Genomic DNA, 6,925 nt, shown 5'->3' on the forward strand with positions numbered 1-6,925 from the left:
CCACAGCGCCACTTCCGGCTTTTTTCTTTTTGCTTATGTGGTGCTGAGGAATCGAACCTAGGGCCTCTGGCATGCAAGGCAAGCTCTCTACCACTGAGCCACCTTCCCAGCCTAAATTTAAACTTTCTTGAAAAACTGTTTCATTAATGCCGTATAATGCAGACTTTGCTTAAGATTTTATAATTTCCAAAGTTTTTTTTTTGTTGTTTTTGGGTCCAGTTCGTGGGCTTGAACTCTGGGCCTGGGTGCTGTCCCTCAGCTCTTCAGCTCAAGGCTAGCGCTCTACCACTTGAGCCACAGCGCCACTTCCGGCTTTGTTTTTTGTTTATGTGATGCTAAGGAATCGAACCCAGGGTCTCAGGCATGCAAGGCAAGCACTCTACCACTGAGCCACCTTCCCAGCCCCTAATTTCCAAAGTTTTTATTTCTATTTCTTCTTATCAACTGCTATGTAAACTCAGAGCCAGAACCTTCTTTCATACTCAGGTATGTTGTTTCTTTGTAATTATTTTTCTCACTGTCTGCCTCCCTTCCTAGGTTCTGAGCAATTCCAAGAAAGGGATCATTTTACTTGTTTTTTGTAGCCTGAAGGCTTAGTAATCAACACAAATTATCAATAAATGTTTATTGCATGGGTAAATGAATTAATCTTTTCCCCTCCTGCAATGCCTGCACAGACAGGCATTCAATAAAACATGTGGATTCATGTAGACAAATTTTGGACCCATCTACCACAGAATTTTATCTTAACTCAGAAAATCACTTCTACTTTAAAGTTTAGCTACTGACATGACAAATTAAAAGTTCTACTCTAACACATACCAAATAAATGGGTTCAATGACTAACCACATCTAGGCCAGCTCAAGAAGGATTTAAAGGCCATTATTCTAATTAATGAATTTGTGAATCTCAACATGGTAAAATCCAGTTATATAATCAAAATAAAGGTTATCCCTTGCTATTTCCTACATACAATAGAGAGACAAATGATTGGAAAGCTGTATCTGTAGATTAAAATGAATACACTTTTTACGCTTGACTTGAAAGCATAGTTTTTCACTATAAATGAGTTAAGGAGACAAATGTTCCAAATCTGGCTCCAGAAAAGAGTCCTGGAGACTAAAAGACTATTTCCCTCTCCGGGTAATTTTAACTCCTAGGAGACTGCTTTTATTTTCATGTTGACAAATATGGAAAATGTGTTCAGGGGCTGGGAAGGTGGCTCAGAGGTAAAGTGCTTGCCTTGCATCCATGAGGCCCCGGGTTCGACTCCTCAGCACCACATAAGCAGAAAAAGCGGGAAGTGGTGCTGTGGCTCACGTGGTAGAGCACTAGCTTTGAGCTGAAGAGCTGAGGGGCAGCGTTCAGGCCCAGAGTTCAGGCCCCACGACCGACAAAAAAAAAAAAAAGTTCAATCTTCTAAAAATAAAAACTCATCCATTTTCTAAAAGGTAAACAATCTAAGCACCTTGTAAGACAGGTTTCATACCAAAGTTAAAACCATCCCTAGATTTAAAGTTCAACCCTTGCTGCAACAGAAACATTTTTCTTAATTTTCCTAAGTTCTATTTGTGAAAGGTTTAAGTATTGTACTGCATATTCTTTCTCTGTACCATCTAAACTGAGTTAACGCTGCATACATAATTTCCTAAGTATATCGTAAAGAAACTCTACACTTGAATGGATCTGGGAAGAACCATAGCATGTTAGCGCGCGCTCACACTCATATTCTCTCTCTCTCTCTTTCTCTCTCTCTCTTCTTCCAATCAGTAAACTGCATAGGAAAAACACCCTAGGATGGGAGGGGTGAGTCAGTTCTGTTTTGTATTCTCAAGAATTTCTCCCTCTCTCGCCCCTTCCCCACGTTTTAATACGACTATTCGTTCTTCGCATTTAGTCTCTCCGCCGAACGAACCTTCCCAACTAATACTAGTTCTTCGGGACTCTGGCATTGTCACGGTCCGTCAGGTTATTTCTTCAGAAAGAAGGAAGAAAGACAGGCGGTGAGGGTCCGGGATGCCACCATTCCCGCCTCGCCATTTAGACCTAGGTCCTGGGCGCGCTCTTCTCCACACGCCTTAGGCGGAGCCAGGGGAGCTACAAAGGTCTGATCCTCCCCGCTACTCCCTCTCGCCCCAAACACAAACTGGGGCCCGACCCCCCGGGATCCCATTCAACATAACCGCCTCCTCCTCGAGGTACCCCCATTTCTTCCTACTTCTTACCCGAGGCAGCCCTGTCCCATTATCCAGTTCCAAGTCCTTTTTTAACCTCCTAGCTCCCAACACACACACGCACCCCTCCTCGCACCCCACCCCCTGCCCCTCGAACCCCACCACACCAGGGTCCCTCCCTCCGGTCCCCCTCCTTCCAGCAGCTCCCGCCTTCCCCGCGTGCCCCACCACACACCGGCGCCCTGTCTTGCCCCTGTGCCCACGAGACGCAGGTCCAGCCCCACACGTCACTGTCAGGCCTATTTCCCGCGCGCCCCGACTGTCCACCCACTCACACACACCCCCGCCCGGTTCCCCAAGCGATACCCTCCCCCCTGCACCCCGTTACCTCCGACCCCGCCCCCTGAGAGTGTCGCACTCACCGCTCCCGCGCCGCATCCTCAACCGCCGCTGCCGCCGCCGCCGCCGCCGCCGCCGCCGCTGCTATAGCTACGGGGAGCCAAGGCAACCAGCTCTCGCGACACTTGGCTCAGCTCGGTGAGAACAGCCGCCAAGAGGCTCTCGCCAGAAAGTAAACGAGTCCGGCTGGAGTCGGCTGTGAGGATATCTCGCGATAGTGGTGAAGTGTAAAATGGCGGCCGCGAGGCGCTTCTAGGGCCAGGATTGGGAAGGTGTGGAGGTGGGGCTCGAGTGTGAAGAAAGCCTCGGTTGACCCAAGAGGGAAAACTGCAGTCAGGCGGGATGGTCTGTCCCTGCTGGGGAAGTGATGGAGGCCGGCCCGACAGTCATCACTCCAGGGATCCCTAAGACGTTGGCCAACTTCCTCAAACTTAGAACACTGTCCCTTTCAGGTCAAGTTCCTATTTCCTGTCATTTTCTTCTTCTCTTTGCAGAGTAATTGGGAGATGGAGAGAATAGGCCAGAAATTGACTTTTCTCATCTCATTACCTTCTTTCAACAAGGTCTTCCCTGACCTTAGTATAAGGTATTTGGTTTCACACACACACACGTATTTTGTATATACACACATATATCTTATTGGTGCCACACACACACTGATCCGTGGTGCCCTGCACTAACAATTTTCAAGGACACTGTTCCATTTGTACTTTGCACCTGTTGCTTGCAGTTCTGTGGACACATCCTTACTGCCTCTTTCTACCCTTAGTTGTAGGACTTTGATTCTCTGCTTTCAAACAATTTCAGATGCAGACTATGAGAATCAGAAACAGATGGTGGTTTTAAACATCGTTGATTAGCAAGCTAAAAGAGAAACAGAAGGGAATAAAAACTAAAAGGAATTCCTTTTTCCTTCTTGAAGCTCTCTCTTAAAGTACTGTAAGCCCGGCACCGGTGGCTCACACCTGTAATCCTAGCTACTCAGGAGGCTGAGATCTGAATATAGCGATTCAAAGCCCTGGCAGGAAATTCCGTGAGACTCTTATCTCCAATAAACCACTAGAAAACCGGAAGTGGCACTGTGTCTCAAGTGGTAGAGCCCTCGCCTTGAGCTGAAGAGCGCAGGGCTAGCGCCCAAGCCCAAAGTTCAAGCCCCATGACCGACCAAAAAATAAAAATAAAAAATAAAGTACTGCACTCTAGACCACTGCTGTTCAATAGGTATATATTGTGAGCCACACTTCACAATTTGACATTTTTAAAACAAGTGTAATTAATTTTAGCAATATATTTTATTTAACTCAAAATATTCAGTGGCTCCTCAGCATGTGATCACTGATATTAATAATATTCCTTTGCTGACTTTTTTTTCCTTGGTTCCAACTAGGAACATTCCAAGAGCTCAAAAGTTAACATGCACCAAGTGACTACAGCATTAAACAGCACATACACAGTCTCTAGGAATGAATCAGTAATCTACCTGACTGTGAAGTGGTAAACACATGAGTTCAGGTGATACTCTTGAAACTGCTAACTCAAGTGTGTGCAGAGACTGGGTATTTAACAATAAAAAATAACCTTATGGACTAGGATTGTGGCTTAATGGCAGAGTGCTTGCCTAGCATGCATGAAGTACTGGGTCCAATTCCTCAGTACCACATACACACAAAAAGCAGGAAATGGGGCTGGGAAGATGGCTCAGTGGTAGAGGGCTTGCCTTACATGCATGAGGCCCTCAGTTCAATTCCTCAGCACCACATAAGCAGAAAAAGCCGGAAGTGGGGCTGAGGCTCAAGTGGTAGAGCGCTAGTCTACAGCTGAAGAGCTGAGGGACAGCATCCAGGCCCCGAGTTCAGACCCCACAACCAACAAAATAAAAGCAAGAAATGGCACTATAGTTAAGTGGTAGAGCACTAGCCTTGAGCAAAAGAAACTCTGGGACAGTGCTCAGGCCCTGAGTTCAAGCCCTGGGAATGGCAATAATAATAATAATTAATGGGGGGAGGGCACAGAATCAGAGGGTGAAAAAGTATAGCAATGGAACACATTGGCTGTGCTGGACATTGATGAAAGTAAACTATGAAACTCGTAGTTGGAGATGGGAGGGGGGAATGGGAGAGAATGAGGGAACAGATGACACTATGTGAAAAGAAATGTTCTTATTACCTGACATTGGTAAGTGTAACTTTGCTGTATATCATCTCTAAAACAAAGTAAATTAGAAAAATTTAAAAAACTATCATACAAGGATCACTTAGAGAAAGTAATAAGATAGATTCTTCTAAAAATTTGCTTTTCTTTTTTTAATTTTATTTTATTGTAAAGATACTGTACAGAAGGGTTACAGTTACATGAGTAAGGCAATGAACACATTTCTTGTCCAGCATTGTTACCCCTTCTCTTGTTCTCCCACTATCTCTTCCTTCCCCTACCTCCCTTGCTCACCCCCCCCCAGGAATTTGCTTTTCTAATTGAGTTCCTAGGATACACTGATGTGGCCAGCATCATAGACTATTCTTTGAATAGCAATGAGATTCAGTTCCACTTTCCCAAAACACTTTTGATTATCTTTTATTAGTATTTCTTTATACTGCTTGAATTTCTGGGATACCTTCCAAATGGACCACTTAAGTCTAAATCTTTGTTTCAGGATCTACGTGCAAGAAAATCTACACTATGAAAACTCTTTTCTTAGGAAAATGTGTGAATCCTCTAAATTTCATTTCATTCTTTATGTTACAAATGAAGATTATAGGGATAAGTGTACAGGTCCTCTAAGATTTGGTTAGTCCAATGAAGTTGAGCAATTTAATCTATTAACAGATTGTGAAATTGGATAGATTCAGGCACCTCTTCTTAGAAGTTTTCTTTCTTTTTTTGGGGGGGTGGAGAGGGCATGAGTCTTGAACTTGGCCTGAGCACTGTCCAGCTCTTCAGCTCAAGGCTAGAACTCTACCACTTGAGCCACAACACCGCTACTGGTTTTCTGGTGGTTAATAGGAGATAAGAGTCTCATGGGCTTTCCTGCCCAGGTGGCTTTGAACTGCAATCCTCAGATCTCAGCCTCCTGAGTAGCTAGGATTACAGGGGAGAGCCACTGGTGCCCAGTTTAGAAATTACTTTCTCAGGGCTGGTGATTTAGCTCAATGGTCACATGCTTGCTTAACAAAGCCCTACTAGGATTGCAAACACATATTGTGTGTGTGTGTGTGTGTGTGTGTGTGTGTGTGTGTGTGTGTGTGCACTTCAGTCCTGGGGCTTAAATTCAGGGTCTGGGCACGGTCTCTGAGCATTTTTTTTTAATTTTAAATTGTTATTATAAAGGTGATGTACAGAGGTGTTACATGTCAGATAAAGACGACATTTTTTTTCTTTTCTTTTTTTTTGTTGGCCTGGGCACTGTCCCTGAGTTCTTTTGCTTAAGGCTATCACTCTACCACTTGAGCCACAGCTCCACTTCCTGTTTTCTGGTGGTTAATTGGACATAAGAGTCTCACAGAGTTTCCTGCCCTGGCTTTGAATCCTGATCCTCAGATCTCAGCCTCTAGAGTAGCTAGGATTACAGGTGTGAGCCACCAGTGCCCAAATAAGAATATATTCCTTTTTGGACAGTGTCACCTCTTCCCTTGCTCTCTCCCGTCCCCACCCACAAGTTGTATAGTTTATTTTCTAGTGAGTACTGAAGGGATCCTTCATGTCCATCCCAGGGGACACCCGGAGGCAAGCAGGCTCACGAGAAAGATTACTACAAGCTTTATTAGAGGAGCCATTTTCCCTGAGGAGGGAGCACATGGCATCCATCCCTATTCAGATAGCAGGAGGGTCTGGGAGCAGGAAGTGAGGTAGGCTTGTGCTCAGGTGGGTCTGGACAGAGAGAGGGAGTGGCCAGCTGTTCGTGGAAACTCTAGAGCAGGGAGGATCTCACGTATGGGTGGAACTTAGGACCAAAGGTGGGCATAATGCTAACAAGTTCCACTGTTACATTTATTCACCCTTTGTCCTTCCATTTCTGTGTCCCCCCCCCCCCGCGCTTACCCTCCAAAGTCAGAGAAACAAGACAAAAAGCAAACAAAAACAAAGACAAAAACTCTGTTTTGCTGACATGCAGACGCAAGTAGCTCACACTTGTAATCCTAGCTACTCTGGAGGCTGAGACCTGAGTATAACAGTTCAAAGCCAGCCTGGGCAAGGAAAGTCTGTGAGACTCTTATCTCTAATTAACCAGCAGAAAACCCGAAGTGGTGCTGTGGCTCCAGTGGTAGAGTATTGGCCTTAAGCTGAAAAGCTCGGGGAAAGCTCCCAGGCCCAGAGTTAATGACCCACTACCAACAGGGGGGGAAACTCTTTGTTT

The 6,925-nt window shown here is 45.2% G+C and overlaps 1 protein-coding gene across 1 annotated transcript in view; it reads right to left on the minus strand.

Annotated features, from left to right (window-relative positions):
- The window catches only part of Usp54 (ubiquitin specific peptidase 54), a 150,318-nt gene extending 147,693 nt beyond the window's left edge, over positions 1-2,625 (minus strand). Inside the window, exon 1 of the mRNA XM_013025597.1 lies at positions 2,598-2,625. The gene's annotated coding sequence lies outside the window, so the exon portion shown is untranslated. The remainder of the gene's footprint in view (positions 1-2,597) is intronic.
- Positions 2,626-6,925: the final 4,300 nt, after the last annotated feature.

Source organism: Dipodomys ordii, unplaced genomic scaffold (assembly GCF_000151885.1).
Source record: "Dipodomys ordii isolate 6190 unplaced genomic scaffold, Dord_2.0 Scaffold86, whole genome shotgun sequence".
Classification (NCBI taxonomy): Eukaryota; Metazoa; Chordata; class Mammalia; order Rodentia; family Heteromyidae; genus Dipodomys; species Dipodomys ordii.